This window comes from Vulpes lagopus, chromosome 1 (genome assembly GCF_018345385.1).
Source record: "Vulpes lagopus strain Blue_001 chromosome 1, ASM1834538v1, whole genome shotgun sequence".
Lineage (NCBI taxonomy): Eukaryota > Metazoa > Chordata > Mammalia > Carnivora > Canidae > Vulpes > Vulpes lagopus.
Genome location: NC_054824.1, coordinates 29,181,118 through 29,199,658, shown reverse-complemented (window position 1 = coordinate 29,199,658; position 18,541 = coordinate 29,181,118). Strand labels below are relative to the sequence as shown.

Below are 18,541 nucleotides of genomic sequence, written 5' to 3'. Positions count from 1 at the left end.
CAAATTACTTCCTTACTTAGGTTACTTATAAAATGAATTTTATTAATACAACATTTCACCTTATTTAGTGAACTTTGTGCTCTATTTGCTGTGTGAAAAATCATGGAGAGTAATAAAAGAAAAAGAAACCACACCACCACGTCCAAGACTAACAGCCACATGTTAGGAATGTCTTATAACTGCAAAATAATAAATTAGATACTGAATTTGGTAGAGAAATAAACTTTGCAAAAAGTATGTGACATCAGTATCTCATGTATCTTACTTCTAAAATAAGTGAGCTCACCTTAAGTTTAAAAAAGATAACTCCCCAGTATTAAACACATCTTTTTCCTGGGTAAGGACTTCTTTGAGAAACTTTATATAGTTTCAATTATTGCTTACACTTAACACTTTCCATCTGTTTTCAGAAATGTTTGTATTTCTTTAGAAGTACCAAATGTATACTGATCATGAGGCTGAATTACATAAAAATTTGCTTTGTGTTCTATGAATACTCATAAAAATATGTTTTTGGTAATTATTTTGTAAGTCTTTACTTGCTAGGATCTTAGTAATATCTTCATTAATTAGGTTTATAATACATAACTTGTATTTGCATCTAGGTTTTTTGAAATCTTTTAATCCTAAAAATAATTTGGGTCAATGATTCACAGGATACCCACACTTTTCTATTCTTATATTTATCTAAATATATTTTATAACACAACTAGTTATATTCCAATTATAGCTGCTGTACTCAGTGTTAAACTGAGTTTCAATACTTCGAAAAAGAGATTTTTGCTTCATAAGATACTTGAGAACTATAGATACAAACTGAACTTTAGATAAATCAGCTTTTAGTTTCTGCTATACATTTCCTGTTCAAAATAGGTTTTAAAAAGATCTTATTTAAACATCAAAACAATACTCGTTTTACAAATGAGGAAACTACCTAAGATCCCACAGTTGGTAAGAAGCAATAAAGGAAAAAAAAAAAAAGAAGAAGCAATAAAGAGATTCATAGCAGGCCTTTTCAGGTCCAAACCACACTATAGGCTGGGTGTGTTTATTCACCCTCTCACCCATTTATGCACTCAAAAAAGACTGTGCTAAGTTCTGCTAGGTTCTAGGGTAGAGGTGAAGGGTACAGCTGCTACCCTTAAGGAAAAAATGGTCAAGAGAAAGTCAGATAAACAGAAAAGGATCAGATGCTATACATCAGTGTGAAATCACCCACCGGGGACCTGGGGGATTCTTGACTTGAGGTGGGGAGCTGGGTGTGAGGAGCAGGAAAGGGGCAGCAATGAAGACAGAGGTAAGCAAAGGAGCCAGATTACAAAAACCCTTGAAAGCCATGCTAAGAAGCTAAGATTTTATGGTGATGGAAATGAGGAGTCATTCGATGATTTTGGTCAGCAAAGTGACATAATTAGACATTCCTTTTTGAAAGCTCACTCTCGGGATCCCTGGGTGGCGCAGGGGTTTGGCGCCTGCCTTTGGCCCAGGGCGCGATCCTGGAGACCCGGGATCGAATCCCACGTCGGGCTCCCGGTGCATGGAGCCTGCTTCTCCCTCTGCCTGTGTCTGTGCCTCCCTCTCTCTCTCTCTATCATAAATAAATAAATTAAAAAAAAAAAAAATAAAGCTCACTCTCTTTTGAAATGAAAAGGGCCTAAAGGAGTGGCAGTAGGACTGCATGGATGAGAGAGATTTAGCAGAAAATTAAGAGGTAAAACTGGCAAGACTCAACAAGGGAAAGGAAGGCGGAGAACTCCTGATGACCTCTGAGGTGTTTGGTTTAGGTGACTACGTGGGTGGTGTCGCAACTTACAATGTTAAGAAACCTGGGGCCTGAGGATGTTAAGCTAAGGAATAACAAGACCTGAAAGAAAGCATCAGAGAACACTGACGTTTTCATAGGTGTAATGGATTACTGTACTTAGTTGCACAGATGAAGGAAATATATGAAAGAGAGGAAACATATTAGGTTGAGTTCATGGAAATAAAATGTTAAGTCAATGAACTCATAGGGGACATGGGGAAGAATATATGAGATAAGGAGGCTAAAGCCGCAGGGTGTTTACATTCTTATAACCACAGGAGTGAGATAAGCCAAGAACACAGCTGGAGTTAAACTCTGGATAAAAGGTCCAGCTGAGGCTGAACTCTGTAGGCAGAGTTATACAACTCCACCTCCACATTAATATTTTAATCAATCTAAAAAACTGGTGCACAGAAATGAAATGAATAATATTTTATGGCAGCATAAAACATTGTCTAATTAGCTCTTCCTTGAGGGAAAAGTGTTAATTCAGGATGGATCTGCGCAGTAGAAAGGACAAGATCATACGAGTATTGACTTGGGTATTAAATAAACTGTACTAGCCTGCATGCTTGAGAAATTTCTATGTATACAGATCTTCTTATCTTCTGCTAATGTTTTTAGGGTCAGTTAAATACACAATGGTTTATATATCCATTATCACCTCACCTACTTACTGCAGTCAACACTGCAGGACTAAGGGACTTACTTGATTTCCTTGCTCCATAGCCTAAGAGGATCAAGTCCACTCAAAAGCAATTAGGATTGATGGAAGGAGAGCCAGTATCACAACAGTCTTCTTATTGGTCTTCCTATTTCCATTCTAGACTCTCATTTCGAATAATTTATCCACATAGCAGCTGGGATAATCTTTTAAAACTTTAATAGAATGTTATTATTCCTCTGCTTCAGATACTTCAATGACTTCTCAAATAGATTAAGAATAACTATGAGGGATGCCTGGGTGGCTCAGAGGTTGAGTGTCTGCCTTCCAGCTCAGGGTGTGATCCTGGGATCCTGGGATTGAATCCTGCATTGGGCTCCTCATGGGGAGCCTGCTTCTCCCTCTGCCTATGTCTCTGCTTCTGTGTCTCTCATGAATAAATAAATAAAATCTTAAAAAAAAAAATGAGTAACAGGGAAATTCTACCTTGACCCATGAGGCCCTGCATGGATAGGACTCCTGCCTTATTCAAACCTTATCGCCAACTACCCTCTTCACTTTTGAACATGCTACTTCCTCAGCCTCAAATGCTTTTTTTCCCCCTGGTTTTCACAAGCCAACTCCTTATCCTTCATGTGTCAGCTCAAATACTGTCTCCTCAGACACATCCCTGACTACAGTATGAAAGGAATTCCCTTATTATTCTTTATCACTGCCTTCTGTTCATATCCTTCATAATACAAGCTGTGGTCATGTATTTCTTTGTACACTTAATACCTGTAAGTTTCACAAAAGCAGAAAATAATGTCTTTTATTTACCTGTACTTCGATTAGTAAAGTATTTGGCATGCAGTGCATGCTCACTACACTTCTGTCAAAGAAAGGAAGGAGAGAAGAAATAACGAGCACAGAGAATCTGCACAAAGATTTTGAAAAGGCGGCAGAGTTGGGGAAGAAAACACAGCAAGAATCTTAGGTAAGAGTTAAGTGATCAACAGTGTTATTTGACAATTTCTAAAACTAGGTTTAAATCTTAAGTTACTGGCATTAATTCAATTAGTGCTAGAAACTTTTTAAAGAAAAACCATGTTTTAGCAATATTCATATGAGATACCTATTAGGATTAAACTCTTTTAGAAAACAAAATATGAACTTCTTTGCATGTAAACACTACAGTATTTGGGAAGACAATCTTAATTAACAAACATACAATTTTAGCTTTTGAAAATCAGAACACATATTAGTCAATGAGGAACAGTCTAAGAAACTACATGATAAGAGTGCAGCTTCTCTGAACAGCTCAGAGCCAAGATAGAAAACATAATCAGTCTGAGATAAAAAGACCCCATATTGGTCTGGGAGGATGTGATGATTAATTTTCTCTGTCAGTTTGGCTAAGCACAGTATCTAGATACTTGGTCTTATAGTACTCTAGATGTTGTGAAGGTAATGTGTCTGTGTGTGTGTGTGTGTGTGTGTGTGTGTGTGAAGGTAATTTTTAAGCGATATTAACATTTAAGTCAGTAGACTTTTTGAGTAAAGCAGATTACCCTTCATAATGTGGATAGCCCTCATCTAATCAGTTGAAGGCTTTATCAGAAAAGATGATTCCTCCTAAGGAAGAAGAAATTCTTCCAGCAGACTACTTTTGGATTTGAGTGTAGCAACAACTCTTGCCTGGGCCTCCAGCCTGTCAGCCTACCCTGTAGATTTTGGACTAACCAGCCCCCACAACTGCGTGAATCAATTCCTTAAATAAATCTCTATACACACACACACACACACACACACACACACACATACACACACGATTAGTAAAGTATTTGGCATGCAGTGCATGCTCACTACACTTAAGAATTCTTCCTCTGGAGAGCTCTGGAGAGCTCTAATACAGAGGTCTAAATGGTAGAAAACACAAATTCCCAGCTCTAGTACTTAAAACCAGGGTGATCACTGAGCCTCAGAATGATTGTTTTCGATTACAAAGCGAATGGATTGAAAAAAAAGCACTTACCAAATGTTAATGACTCCACCTCTGTCATCCACAACTCAACCACTGTTTCCAAATAAATGTGAAATGAAAATGTACATAAAAACAATTTTAGGGAGATGCCTGGGTGGCTCAGTGGTTGAGCATCTACCTTCAGCTCAGGGTGTGATCCCAGATTCCCAGGATGGAGTCCTGCATCAGGCTCCCCGGTGCGTCTCCCTCTGCCTGTGTCTCTTCCTCCCTTTCTCTCTCTCTCTCTCTCTCTCTCTCTCTCTCTCTCGTTCTGTGTCTCTCATGAATAAATAAATCTTTAAAAATAATAATAATTTTAGGTAAGCTCTCATTCATTTATTCATTTTTAAATTAGTATGAGCATACCGACTAAGTAGAAATTAATAGATGCTGTTCTGATGGTTAAAATCCAAAGGACTTTCCATGGTAGAAAATATTGGAAAGAATCCTAAGGTAACACTAAATTCAACAGACAGATGGCATTTATTTGGCACACTGCCAATAAAAGTTAACTTCTTCCATTAGAAAAATAATATACTTACAACATTTTTAGCTTTTAAAATAAATTACCTCATTTCATAGTGAAAATGTTTTACTTCACAAGGCAACATTATTTTTGTAAAATATGATAGCCTCCAAATTATTATGAATGTCATTCATTCAGTCACAAAACAATCATATTAAGACTAAGACTTATATTGGTAAATGAGAAATTTCTTTGCTTAGAAAAAAGTGAAATTTAATAACTTTCATAGAAAATTACATAATCTGGAATTCTATGAAATATTTTATAAATTTTATTACTGTGAATATAAAATATACATGGAGCTAAAATTGACAATTTCAATTATGCCTTTAAATGGCTATATATTTTTTAAAGATTTATTTACTTATTTTAGAGAGATGAGAGATAGCATGAACAAGAGGGGTGGGGGGGTGGGGGCGGAGAGAGAATCTCAAGCAGACTTCACACTGAGCAGACAGCTGGACCGGGGGCTGGATCTTACAACCCTGAGATCACAACCTGAGCAAAAACCAAGAGCTGGATGCTCAACCGACTGCACCACCCAGGCACCCTTAAATACTTATAATTTATACTACAAAATCACCTAGGCATAAAATATCCAATATTTTTAAAGGTATATAAAAGAATTCCTTTAAAAAAAGAATTCTTAGGGGGATCCCTTGGTGGCTCAGTGGTTTAGCACCTGCCTTTGGCCCAGGGCATGATCTTGGAGTCCCAGGATTGAATCCCACATCAGGTTCCCTGCATGGAGCCTGCTTCTCCCTCTGCCTGTGTCTCTGCCTCTCCCCCCTCTCTCTCTATCTCTCATGAATAAATAAAATCTTAAAAAAAAGAATTCTTAGATGATAATTATAGATTATTTTATCAAGAAAACTGATGAAAACAAATCTTCAAATTTCAGAAGCATACCTTAGAGGCACATAGGAAATTTTAGGAAGGGTAATAGAAGCAAACTCTAACCTGGTGATTTCTCTTCAACTACTGATCTGGGCAGAGCAGGGGCAGTAGGGGAAGCATAAACACTGCCATAAAGACAATAATTCCTAATAATGTCTCTCCTAGATAAACTCCAATTAAGTTAAAGATATATATAAAAATACAAGAGTTTAAAAGAATATACAGAAAATCAAATAGAATGAAAAAAACTACATAGAAGATCAGATCAGAAGGATATTCAAGTAAGAAAATGTCAACATTAAACTTTTTATCCATTAAAATGGGAGAAATGTTGAAACCACAACATTGTAGCCAGGATACAGCTGTGTAAACTGACATGTTTGTGTGTTTGGGAGAGGGAGTAGGAATTTTGATGAGCTGTGTCATCAAATCACTTTAAATCTGTTTAAAATCATTTTTATTTGAAAATATATTATTTTTAATAATTCCTAAAATTGTAATTAAAGTTGTCACTAAAAAACTTGCTGAATGAGAAAGCAGAGTTATTTGAAATGAAGTGTGAGTTAGTTGTGAGATGTTCCAAATACCTGGAATTATTCATCTGTAGGCTGCTCTTTTAAAAATTCACTAAATTTTTTTAGTTAAAAGTGACCTGAGAATTCAACTAGTTTAGAATCATACTCAAGGCAAGAATCTCATTTATAATGTATATCCACCAATAGATTATCCAAACCATGTGAATAATTCCAATGAGGAAATAATTCCAATGTCAGTTCAATTATCAGAAAATCTTCCTTTACATTGAAATTAAATCTATACTCTGTAATAATGTCCATCCTCTGATTTTAGTTTTACACTTGGAAGCTATACCATGCAAGTTTATACTTTTTTTCCACATGAAAATCTTTCAAACAATTGAAGACTTAGCTATGGGACGCCTGGGTGGTTCAGCAGTTAAGTGTCTGCCTTCGGCTCAGGGCGTGATCCTGGAGTCCCAGGATCAAGTCCCATATCGGGCTCCCTGCATGGAGCCTGCTTCTCCCTCTGCCTATGCCCCTGCCTCTCTGTGTGTGTGTCTCTCATGAATACATAAATAAATAAACTCTTTAAAAAGAAATGAAGACTTAGCTATAACCCTTTCAAGTCTTTTCTTTTAGACTAAATATTTCTATTTCCTCCAGCTCTTTCTCATATAGCAAGTTTTTAGTAATTGCCACTGGTTTGGTCACTCTTCTTTGTTTGCCAACGATCCTGAAAGGTATGGCATCCAAAACTGAATGCAATATTCCAGATGTGATCTGGGTATGTGATGTAGAGAACTACTGCCTCCATCTGAAAAAAAAAATCTTTATTCTTAGTAGTAAAGACAAGGATTTATAACCCCTCTTAAAAATACAGAATGATGCCCTAATTAATATAGCTTTGGAGATAACATTTGGCAATTTTTCTTAATTCTCCATATGCTCTGTGTATCTTTAAATCAAAACACCTGGATGTACCACACAGATTATAGCAGAGTTATTTTTGGATCCTAAACTTATATTTCCATTAAACTTTTCCACACTTAAAGTCTCTACATAAATATTGAGACTTGATGAACTGTTACTTTGTATTTTTAACAGTCTTTTACCGTAAAAGATAAGTTTCACTGCCTTGCTAAGGAGATTTACATGTCTATGCATACAGTCAATCTTTAGATCTTGATATGAAGAATTTAAAGTTTGAATCATGCCTACATTTTTTCCATTCTCCAAATTTTTCCTAATTATGGCTATACTTAGGGAAGAAGAAAGTTTGGAATTTTAAACTACTTCTGGGAGCACACTGATTTTTCCAGTACTAAGAGGATATTCTATCTCACTCCTATTTAGCACAAGTCATCATATACATTTTCAAAAAATATAGCATTTAGTCTGTTCAGGGAAGAAAAGTTAATTTAAATTACTAGTTCTACAAGAGGTGATAGAAAGGGAGGTGGGCGGGGGATGGGGGTGACTGGGTGATGGGCACTGAGGGGGGCACTTGATGGGATGAGCACCAGGTGTTATGCTATATGTTGGCAAACTGAACTCCAATAATAAATAAATAAATAAATAAATAAATAAATAAATAAATAAATAAATAACTGAGTTCTAGGAATTATCTACATCTCCATAGTAAATGAAAAGCAACTTTTTGCAAATAATTATCTCTAAGAAATCGGCTGAATAGGTAAGGGACTTGAACTAGTTCAGACATTCCACCTAACTTGTTTTATGTCTTTGAAAAGAAAAGAAAAACCCAACACATAATATCCTTTTTCATTCTTTAAAGTGGAGTAGATGCAAATATTAGGCCTATTTCAAGGGAAATGAGAGCAATTAACAAAAGAATATTTTGAAGTAAGTATAAATCAAGACCAAAGGCTTATTACTGTAGGTAAATGGTGAAAAGTTTATTAACATCTAACATTAAAATGATTGCTTTTCTAGAAGTATTAAAAAATTACTCTTAAACATCAACTACTTGAGTTTCTAGAGATACAGAAAATTCTAATATAGTAAAAAAATAAAAATTACAAACTAAACTAGAACTTAAAGCCAAAAATATCCCCTGGTTCTCAAAAGTCTCCTAAATATTTCTGAAGAGTCCAAAGTGGCTTAATTGAAGAAAGCCAAATCCACTCAAGAATAATCCTGGTCCACCTGGGCAACTGTCCTATCCAGGAGGCTGTCCTATCCTACTTAGAGGGGTAGGACCTGCTCTCACTCCTTCCCAGAGATCCCTGTAGTACTGAAAGTTAGTTGATGGAAGAAAGCAAGAGATATCAACCTCTGGAACCTAGATCACTCTACTGTTTATATCACAATGGTCCAGTAACAACTAAATAGCATTCAACTATTGAAAGGTGCCACAGCCTTACTTCAAGGATTCAACATTTCCTTGATAGCTGCTATTGAAACTATGAAACCATGTTTCTTTTCCATAAACAACTTAAACTCTATTTAGAATTCATTACTGAGGTACTGAAGTGCTTATAGCTTGTTAAAGTGAAATCCCCATCATATACCTCTATAATACATCATAAAAATAGATTATGCTTAAAACCTGGTAGATTTAACATGAGAAAATTAAAAAACATTGTATACATAAACCACATCTTCTTTATCCATTCATCTTTCGATGGACACCGAGGCTCCTTCCACAGTTTGGCTATTGTGGCCATTGCTGATAGAAACATCGGGGTGCAGGTGTCCCGACGTTTCATTGCATCTGAATCTTTGGGGTAAATCCCCAACAGTGCAATTGCTGGGTCGTAGGGCAGGTCTATTTTTAACTCTTTGAGGAACCTCCACACAGTTTTCCAGAGTGGCTGCACCAGTTCACATTCCCACCAACAGTGTAAGAGGGTTCCCTTTTCTCCACATCCTCTCCAACATTTGTTGTTTCCTGCCTTGTTAATTTTCCCCATTCTCACTGGTGTGAGGTGGTATCTCATTGTGGTTTTGATTTGTATTTCCCTGATGGCAAGTGATGCAGAGCATTTTCTCATGTGCTTGTTGGCCATGTCCATGTCTTCCTCTGTGAGATTTCTCTTCATGTCTTTTGCCCATTTCATGATTGGATTGTTTGTTTCTTTGGTGTTGAGTTTAATAAGTTCTTTATAGATTTTGGAAACTAGCCCTTTATCTGATATGTCATTTGCAAATATCTTCTCCCATTCTGTAGATTGTCTTTTAGTTTTGTTGACGACAAATACCCACCATTTGCTTCAACGTGGATGGAGCTGGAGGGTATTATGCTGAGTGAAATAAGTCAATCGGAATCCAAACAGTGTATGTTCTCATTCATTTGGGGAATATGAATAATAGTGAAAGGGAATATAAAGGAAGGGAGAAGAAATGTTGGGAAATATCAGAAAGGGAGACAGAACATAAAGACTCCTAACTCGGGGAAACGAACTAGGGGTGGTGGAAGGGGAGGAGGGCGGGTGTTGGAGGGGAATGGGTGACGGGCACTGAGGTGGACACTTGACGGGATGAGCACTGGGTGTTTTTCTGTATGTTGGTAAATTGAACACCAATAAAAATTAATTAAAAAAAAAAAAAAAGAATATTTGCTCTTGGGATCCCTGGGTGGTGCAGCGGTTTGGCGCCTGCCTTTGGCCCAGGGCGCGATCCTGGAGACCCGGGATCGAATCCCACACTGGGCTCCCGGTGCATGGAGCCTGCTTCTCCCTCTGCCTGTGTCTCTGCCTCTCTCTCTCTCTCTCTCTCTGTATGTGACTATCATAAATAATAAAAAAATAAAAATAAAAAAAAATAAAAAAAAGAAAATTAAAAAACAAGAACAATATGAAAGTATCCATTCTAAACTGTTCAGTAATAGCTATTATAGTTATAATCTGCCATATATAATGAGATTATTATTGGGTTAAAGGAGTATCAGCCTTGGGAAGGTTTCCTTTTATACTGATTCCTTTTAAGCTTCTTTTCTTACTGCTATTTTACAGACTAAAAATCAAAAGCAACACTCTCATGCTGTAAGATGACAAAATTTGCCAAACTTTTGGCACATCTGCAGAAACTATGTTTCCACATGAGTAATTTCCATTTCTTTTTTTTAATAAGTTGCCTATTTATTTATCCATTTACCTATTATAAGTAGGCTGGCTCTAGGCCCCAGCTTAAGGCTTGAACTCAAGACCCTGAGATCAAGAGTCTGCACTTATGCTTAAGCGACTGAGCCACACAGGTGCTTCTTAATTATTTATTTTTAAAATAATCTCCATCTCCAACATGGGGCTTGAACTCACGACCCTGAGATCCGGAGTTAGAGTTAGATGCTATATTGACTGAGTCAGGTCAATGGAAATAATTTCCATTTCTAATCATAATCTAATCATGATCTAATCACAGTATAGTTAAGATTGTTTCTGTATCACTAGGTATTCTTCCTCATACAATATTGTATTTGGGATAATAAAAGCTTAGACCTCACAATTTAAGTAACAAACAGTCCTTTTTGGAATTTTGAAGGAAATAAGTATACAAATAACTATAAATGTAGAAAAACAATTTTAGTATTTTGTTTTGGTTCATCTCAATATATCCTTTTATTCATTTTTCTAAGAATTTTCTGGAAATAAAAACAAATAGAACATCTTATTGACCAACTCTGACAATTAGTCTTGTTGATAATCTTAGTCATTGTCAAAATCAAAACAGGTACCATTTATATAGCATATGAAATGTGTAAGTTGAGATATAAGAGCTTTAAATATATTATCTACTAAGTTCTAGGTCCATACATTTAATTGCCTATCAGACTTCCTTATTTCGAAGTCCTCTGGGGTGCCTGGGTAGTTCAGTCAGTTAAGCATCTGCCTTTGGCTCAGGTCATCATCTCAGGGTCCTGCAATCAAGCTGAGCCCCGCTTGGGGCTCCCTGCTCAGCAGGAGAGTCTATTTCTCCCTGTCCCTTTGCCCCTCCCCCTTGCTCATGTGCACTCTCCCTAAATAAAATCTTAAAAAAAAAAAAAAAAAAACTCAACATGTCCTCAAAAGAACTTTCTATCTCCCTTACAAACATATTCCATTATTCTAAAACTCAGTGAATGATACCATCATCCATTTATCTATTTAGTCATCAACAAACCTGGGAGTTATAATAATATCAGTTGTAATTACTACCTAGGAACACCTACCTTGTGCCAAGAATTATGCAAAGTATATTACCTATATTAAATTTAATACCACCCTCCAAAAATTTGCAAATAGGTATTATCCTAAGAAATCTTATGGTAAAGAATCCTGTTTAATTTCAGTTAATTCAACTTTTCTTCAATTAATTTTAGCACTGAGGGCAGCCCAGGTGGCTCGGCGGTTTAGCGCCGCTTTTGGCCCAGGGTATGATCCTGGGGACCCCGGATCAAGTCCCACGTCGGGCTCCCTGCATGGAGCCTGCTTTTCCCTCTGCCTGTGTCTCTGCCCCCCCCCCCCCTCTCTCTCTCTCTCTCTCTCTCTGGGTGTCTCTCATGAATAGATGAATAAAATTAAAAAAAAAAAAAACTTTAGCACCGAATGCTGTTTTCACCATAACTTCTGGCAAACTAATTAATGGTACTAGTCAGATCAAACTCTGGAAATGCCTTTTTTTAAAAAAACCACAAACTGTTTTATTAGCTCATTCTTTTTGCCAAAAATCTATTCGTGATCTACTGGATAAAGATTAGTAGATGAAAGGAGGATAAGAGTTTAAAGTTGTCTTGTCTATCTGTAATCTAAATTTTACTTCTTCATAGCCTGATTCCTTAGAATGAATCTAAATTTAGAATGAATCTAAATTTTACTTCTTCATAGCCTGATTCCTTAGAATGAATCCAATTCCTTTCAGATCAATTTTACGAAAATTTACTTTATAAAATAATTTGGAGAAATTTTTTTTTAAGATTTTATTTATTTATTCATAAGAGACACACACACAGAGGCAGAGATACAGGCAGAGGGAGGAGCAGGCTCCATGCAGGGAGCCTGACATGGGACTCGATCCCGGGTCTCTAGGATCAGGCCCTGGGCTGAAGGCAGCGCTAAACCGCTGAGCCACCGGGGCTGCCCAGAGTGAGAGGACTTCTTAGGAGGGTTCTAACCTTAGGAGGGTTCCTAACCTTAGGAGGGTTAGCTGGGACAGAAACATCTCACATTCAGGCAACAAAGCTTTCTGAAGCCAGAGTTTATTTCTAGGTAAGCAATACTCCTGGAAGGTTCAGAGGCTAAAAGGCACCGGGGCATCCAGGTATCTAATGTTAGAGCCGGGTGCTAGCCATGGCTGCTTCTACTTCGGAACCCTCTGACTGACCCTGGGCGGGGTGACAGCCCTCTCCTTCCTCCTGTCCCAGAGTGGTGTATTCCTCGGAGTTTTGGCGTAATTCATACAGGGCCATCCCTCCAGTAACGAGGACAAAAAGAACGCCAGAAGCCATCATTGTCACTGAGAGGAAGAAAGGTAACTGATCAGAGGAAGCCACCACAGCAATTTCAAGCAGCAAAATGATCAATCCAGCGTAGAACAAACAGAAGCATTTGCAGAATCTCCGTGACCATGCTTCCTGGGTTATTCTTGAAATAGGAGAAATAAAGAACAGTACTCTGATTTTTGTGTGTGTGTGTGTGTGTGTGTGTGTGTGAATGAATGAATGAATAGAATAATATTAAGTTACTCTTTCTATGAGGTAGCAAATAACATATTAATTCAGCAGTAACCAGGCACTAAGCTTAAAAGCACAGGAAATACAGGAATAATTTATAAAATATGATCACTTTTCTCTAGATACTTATAATCTATTTGGGACTAAATAAAGAGTAAAATGTCAACAAGAGAGACCAAGAGAAGAAAGAAAGAAAGAAAAAAAAAAAAACCTAAGGTCATAGATAGAGCAGATTGTGATGGCCAAATATGGGGGATGGGAAGTAGGTGAAGTGGGTGAAGAGATTCAAAAGGCACAAATTAGGGGTGCCTGGGTGGCTCAGTGGTTGAACATCTGCCTTTGGCTCAGGTCATAATCTCAGAGTCCTGGGATTGAGCCCTGATCAGGCTCCCAGCTCAGGGGGGAATCTGCTTCTCCCTCTCCCTCTGTGTACGCTCTCTCCCTCTCTCTCAAATATATAAATAATTCTTTAAAAAAAAAAAGTTGCTAAGAGAATGGATCTTAAAAGTTGTCACAAGAAAAAATTTTTGTGCCCATGTATGGCAACATATGTTAACTTTTAACTAGACTTATTATGGTGATCATTTCACAATATACAAGTACCAGATCATTATGTTGTATACCTGAAACTAATATATGTCAATATACCTCAATAAAAAATAAATAAATAAGTAAAATAAAAACAGACCAAGAGTACTTTGATAGAACATTAGAAATACCAAAGTAGGAACATGATTAATTGCCAAAGGCATGGTAAACAATATTTAACTAATAAGAGCTTATAAGAGAGAGAAAGATGATTCTTGGAAAATGGAGTATAAAATATAACAGGTAGAAATATTTCCAAAAAAATAACAAATCTGCTTTAGCTGTCCCTTATGTATACCTGCATTATTAATTTGGACATAATTTTTCTTTCAAAAAAAGTTTTACAGAATACAAATAATTTAAGTAACGTAGTAAGCTCAGCATTCTGCAAAAATACAAAAAGAATCATCCCTAGCTCCAAAAATCACCTCTATCTACAAATTAGCCACAATTTGATGTGCTGACATAACTGTATTGCACTACCAAATACTGGAAGTTCTGCAAAAATTAAAATGTTATGGGTATGTGGGAACAAGATAATCCAAACAAACTCAACATTCTTAAAAATCATTATTCGCAACATCTTGAAAAACCCACACAAAGTATCTATGCCAAAGAAAAAAAGAAATTCCATACAAGACCAATAAATGGATACTCCAGTATCATACCTTAGGAAAAAAAAATCTGGAAGAGTTATCCATTTAAGAATTTATTTTTGGATACCCAGTCAGATTTTAATGCCATATTCAAAATGAATAATAAGTACCTAAACATAGAAAAGTATCATATTGAGACAGGGAAACTAAAAGAATCCCATGAAAAATTACTTTATTCACTCTCTTTCCTGCTTCCACTCTTGCTAGGACCTACACCTCACTTCCCTTACACACACCATACAGAATACAGAATACATGTCCTACTCATAAAGGTCAAAGATTTAATGCTTTCTTCAGAGTCTTTAGCACAATAGATAACATCGAAGGAGTTACTGGGCAGGGTAGTCATGAACATTTTCTAAGATCATTGACTCAACAAGAACCCTGGCTGCAGGGCACAAGGGAGAACCCCTAAATACTTCTCTTTGATCCTGAATTACCGAGAAGATGTGTGCACCAGACCACCATCCTCAATAAAAATCCTAGGCCCCAAGCAAAGACAAGACTCACCCTTCCTTCCTTTCTCAGGCTCTCAGACACCTGAGATACTGGTATCTGTATTCTCTCTACCTTTAATAAACTGTTTCTCCTCCTCTTGGCTAAAGTTTGATTTTTAACCTGCATGAAGTCAAGGACTCTCTTTGCTGTTCCTGTGGGAACCTCCCTCTGGAACCTTGGACCCAGCCAGCCTGCATCACTATCACAAAGATGTATTAAAAAGTATGAGATCAGGGGTGCCTGGGTGGCTCAGCTGGATAAGCATCTGCCTTCAGCTCAGTCGCTATCTCAAGGTCCTGGGATAGAACCGAATTGGGTTCCCTGCTCAGCGGGAAGCCTGCTTCTCCCTCTCCCTCTGCCTGTCTTCCCCCTGCTTGTGCACTCTCACCCCCTGGATTGCTCTCTGCTGAATACATAATTAAAATCCTTTTTAAAAAAAGTTTAAAAAGTATGAGATCAAAAGATATACCTCTTTGCAAGTGTATTAAGCTTAGTACTTGTACTATTAACTCTTAACTTTTACTACGTTCCTAATTGCTATCACCAAATACACAAAGTAAATATAACAAGAGATATAATCCTCCTGTTGAATAGTCTCAGAATACATGCTATTGCAGTAGGAAAGATTTAATAGACATTTGTCAATTTTGGCTTAAAATATAGTCTAACATGCTAATTAAGGTCTGAAAGAGCCATCATTCAAACACCATCACGGTTTTCTTTCCAATTAAATACAATGTCTAAATATATGCCACATAACACATTTTTAAACAGGTTCCTTTTTTTATAGTTATAGGAGAGGCCAGGAGAATTATTTCATTAAAGAATTTCAAAATCAAAAAAAATATTAAAAAATAAATAAATAAATAAATAAATAAAAAGAATTTCAAAATCATCAGAAGTTTAATATACACATTAAAAATCAACATGACAGGAAACTACCTGTAGAGATCATATATAAATGGTTTTAGGAACTACTTTTTCTGTTAGTAAAGCATTCCTTTACCTAAATTTCAAATACCATGGAAAAGTTGAAAAGGATAAGATGAATGTTGCCACCTACATTCAACATTTGTGAGCATTTTGCTTCAAATGCTATGCTACCTCCTGCCCCACCTGCCCCACTTCCTCCTCTTCCCTTTCCCTTTATCTATCAATTTGTTTCTTTTTGACAAACACCATGTAATCAAAAACATTAACATGTCTAAAGATAAACAGATGACACTCAGTCAGATAAACACTATAAATATCCATTTATAAATTCAGTTCTACTTGCTACTGGGTGGCTTCAGACAGATCAGGTTTTATCCCAAATGAGTTTTTTTTTATATATTTTGGCTTTCAAGTTTAAATTTAAAAATTGAAGATAAAGGATGGTGGGCTGTAGTTTAATCCCAATGTTACAGAGGAAACTGAAGCATACAAAGGGTAAATAATTTATTAAAGACTAAAACAAACAGCAAAACCAAATACATGAAAATAGGCAATATACTCCAGAGCCCATACTTCTGCTCCAGGAAGTCTCTAATCCAATAGGTAATCCTCATGATTTTTTTATCTAGAATAATTCCATCACCCCTAATTCTGATGCTGCCCTAATCTGAGACCCCATCCTCTCTCACTGAGTTTACTGCACTGTCCTGCTAACCAGGCTATTTGATTCTTCTATCAATTTAACTAATAGTAAAAGCTGAAGTTCTCTAGCCTACAAGAAACTACAGGTTCTATACTCTCACTGATTTTACATCAATGACCTCACTTACTACTCTCCCCTCTCTCACACTGCCAGGACACTGGCTTCTATGCTGCACATCCCCAGGCATGTCCCCCCTTATGGTCTTGACACTGGCTATTCCTCCTGCCTGGCATATGTTTCCTTTTGTTTGTTTGTTTGTTTGTTTGTTTAAATTTTTATTTATTTATGATAGTCATCACAGAGAGAGAGAGAGGCAGAGACATAGGCAGAGGGAGAAGCAGGCTCCATGCCCTGGGAGCCCGACGTGGGATTCGATCCCGGGTCTCCAGGATCGCGCCCTGGGCCAAAGGCAGGCGCTAAACCGCTGCGCCACCCAGGGATCCCATATGTTTCCTTTTGTATCTACATGACCGCCCCCTCATTCCTGCAATATCTTTTTCTAATGGGGCCCTACATTGTCCACTTTATTTAAAATTGCAACTGCCCACCTTTGGCCCCGCACAAAGCAACTGGCTCGCCAAATCCCCCTTTCCTGCTCTAGTTTTTCTAACACTTACTACCCTTCAAATATTTTAGATAATCCACTCTTTTTTATTTCCCTACTTCTTCTGCTCTTAGATTTATATGTATACTAATATATCCTAAACCCTTAAAAAATTGCCTAGTGCATACTTCATGCTCAAAAAATAATACTGAGACTTCTATGTCAACTTGAATCCAAATATTTTGAACTACACCCTTCTACATCTCTTTCTTTTTTAAAAGAGTTTATTTATTCATGGGACACATAGAGAGAGGCAGAAACACAGGTGGAGGGAGAAGCAGTCTGATGCGGGACTCGATCCCAGGACCCCATCATCATGCCCTGAGCCAAAGGCAGAGCAGACACTCAACCACTGAGCCACCCAGGCTTCCTCTTCTACATCTCTTATAGTTGTTAGCATTTCTCAAGATCTCACAAGAAGTTAGAATTTCAAAAAATATGCTTAAATTACATTTTAAAACAGCCAAGTGTTATACACTTATGCTTTTACTAAGATTATTTATGTAGAAATATACTTTATAGACTTGAAGACATGTTCATGATATCACTCTGGAAAGCCAGATAATGAAGAGCTTTTATAGTATGATCCCTTGTATAAGGAAAATAATATGTATTCGTGTGTATTTACAGGTTTTCTGGTATTATGACATTAGGTATTTTTAAAGCATTTCTCCCTTTTGTGTGTTTGTATTTTCTCATTTTTTTCAATAATGAATACGTATTGTTTGTATGATAATAAATATACTTCTAACTCTTGCTCTTTGAATAAAATATTTACTCACTGTTAATATAACTTTTATAAATGCAATATAGATATGTGCTATTAATGTAATTTAAGAGACCATTTACAGATATTCCTCTAATTATTTTCTTTATACAAGGGATGATGTGGCTAATTGTTTCATTTATACAGAGAGTAATGTGGCACAAGTGTGCTAAATATTACCACTACATCAATATATCTATGGGAAATCCATATATTCAATCTAACTTTGAGGTATTACATGAAATACTATTCAAATACTATTGAAATACTATTCCAATACTATTTCCAGTGGAAGTACTTTTAACAGGCTTTTTATATTTGTGGTATAAACTTATAAACATTTCTTTTTGATCTTCAAATTCAGTGATAATTAGCATAAATACATTCAACTTGAATTTTGTTGTTGCTGTTAAAAGTATTAATATTTATTTCAATTGTTCCCTGCTTCAAAAGTATTTACAGTAATATAATTAATAAAGTAAAGCTATGGATTTAGAAAAACTATAGTCTATATTTTATACATCTTTAAAGGTTACTACTTTATACATCTTTATATTTTATACATCTTTAAAGGTTACTACTATTTCACTTAAGGAAAATAAGCAAAAGAGCTACTTTAATGCCAACTCTTGATTGAGAAAATATATTCATTTTCATTAGAATTTGGAATCCTTGCTTTAACTTCTAAAATAGATATGTGTTAATTAGCATATCA

The 18,541-nt window shown here is 36.4% G+C and overlaps 1 protein-coding gene across 1 annotated transcript in view; it reads right to left on the bottom strand.

Annotated features, from left to right (window-relative positions):
* Positions 1 to 18,541, bottom strand: part of ME1 (malic enzyme 1) — a 196,219-nt gene that overhangs the window by 137,373 nt on the left and 40,305 nt on the right. The window lies entirely within an intron of this gene.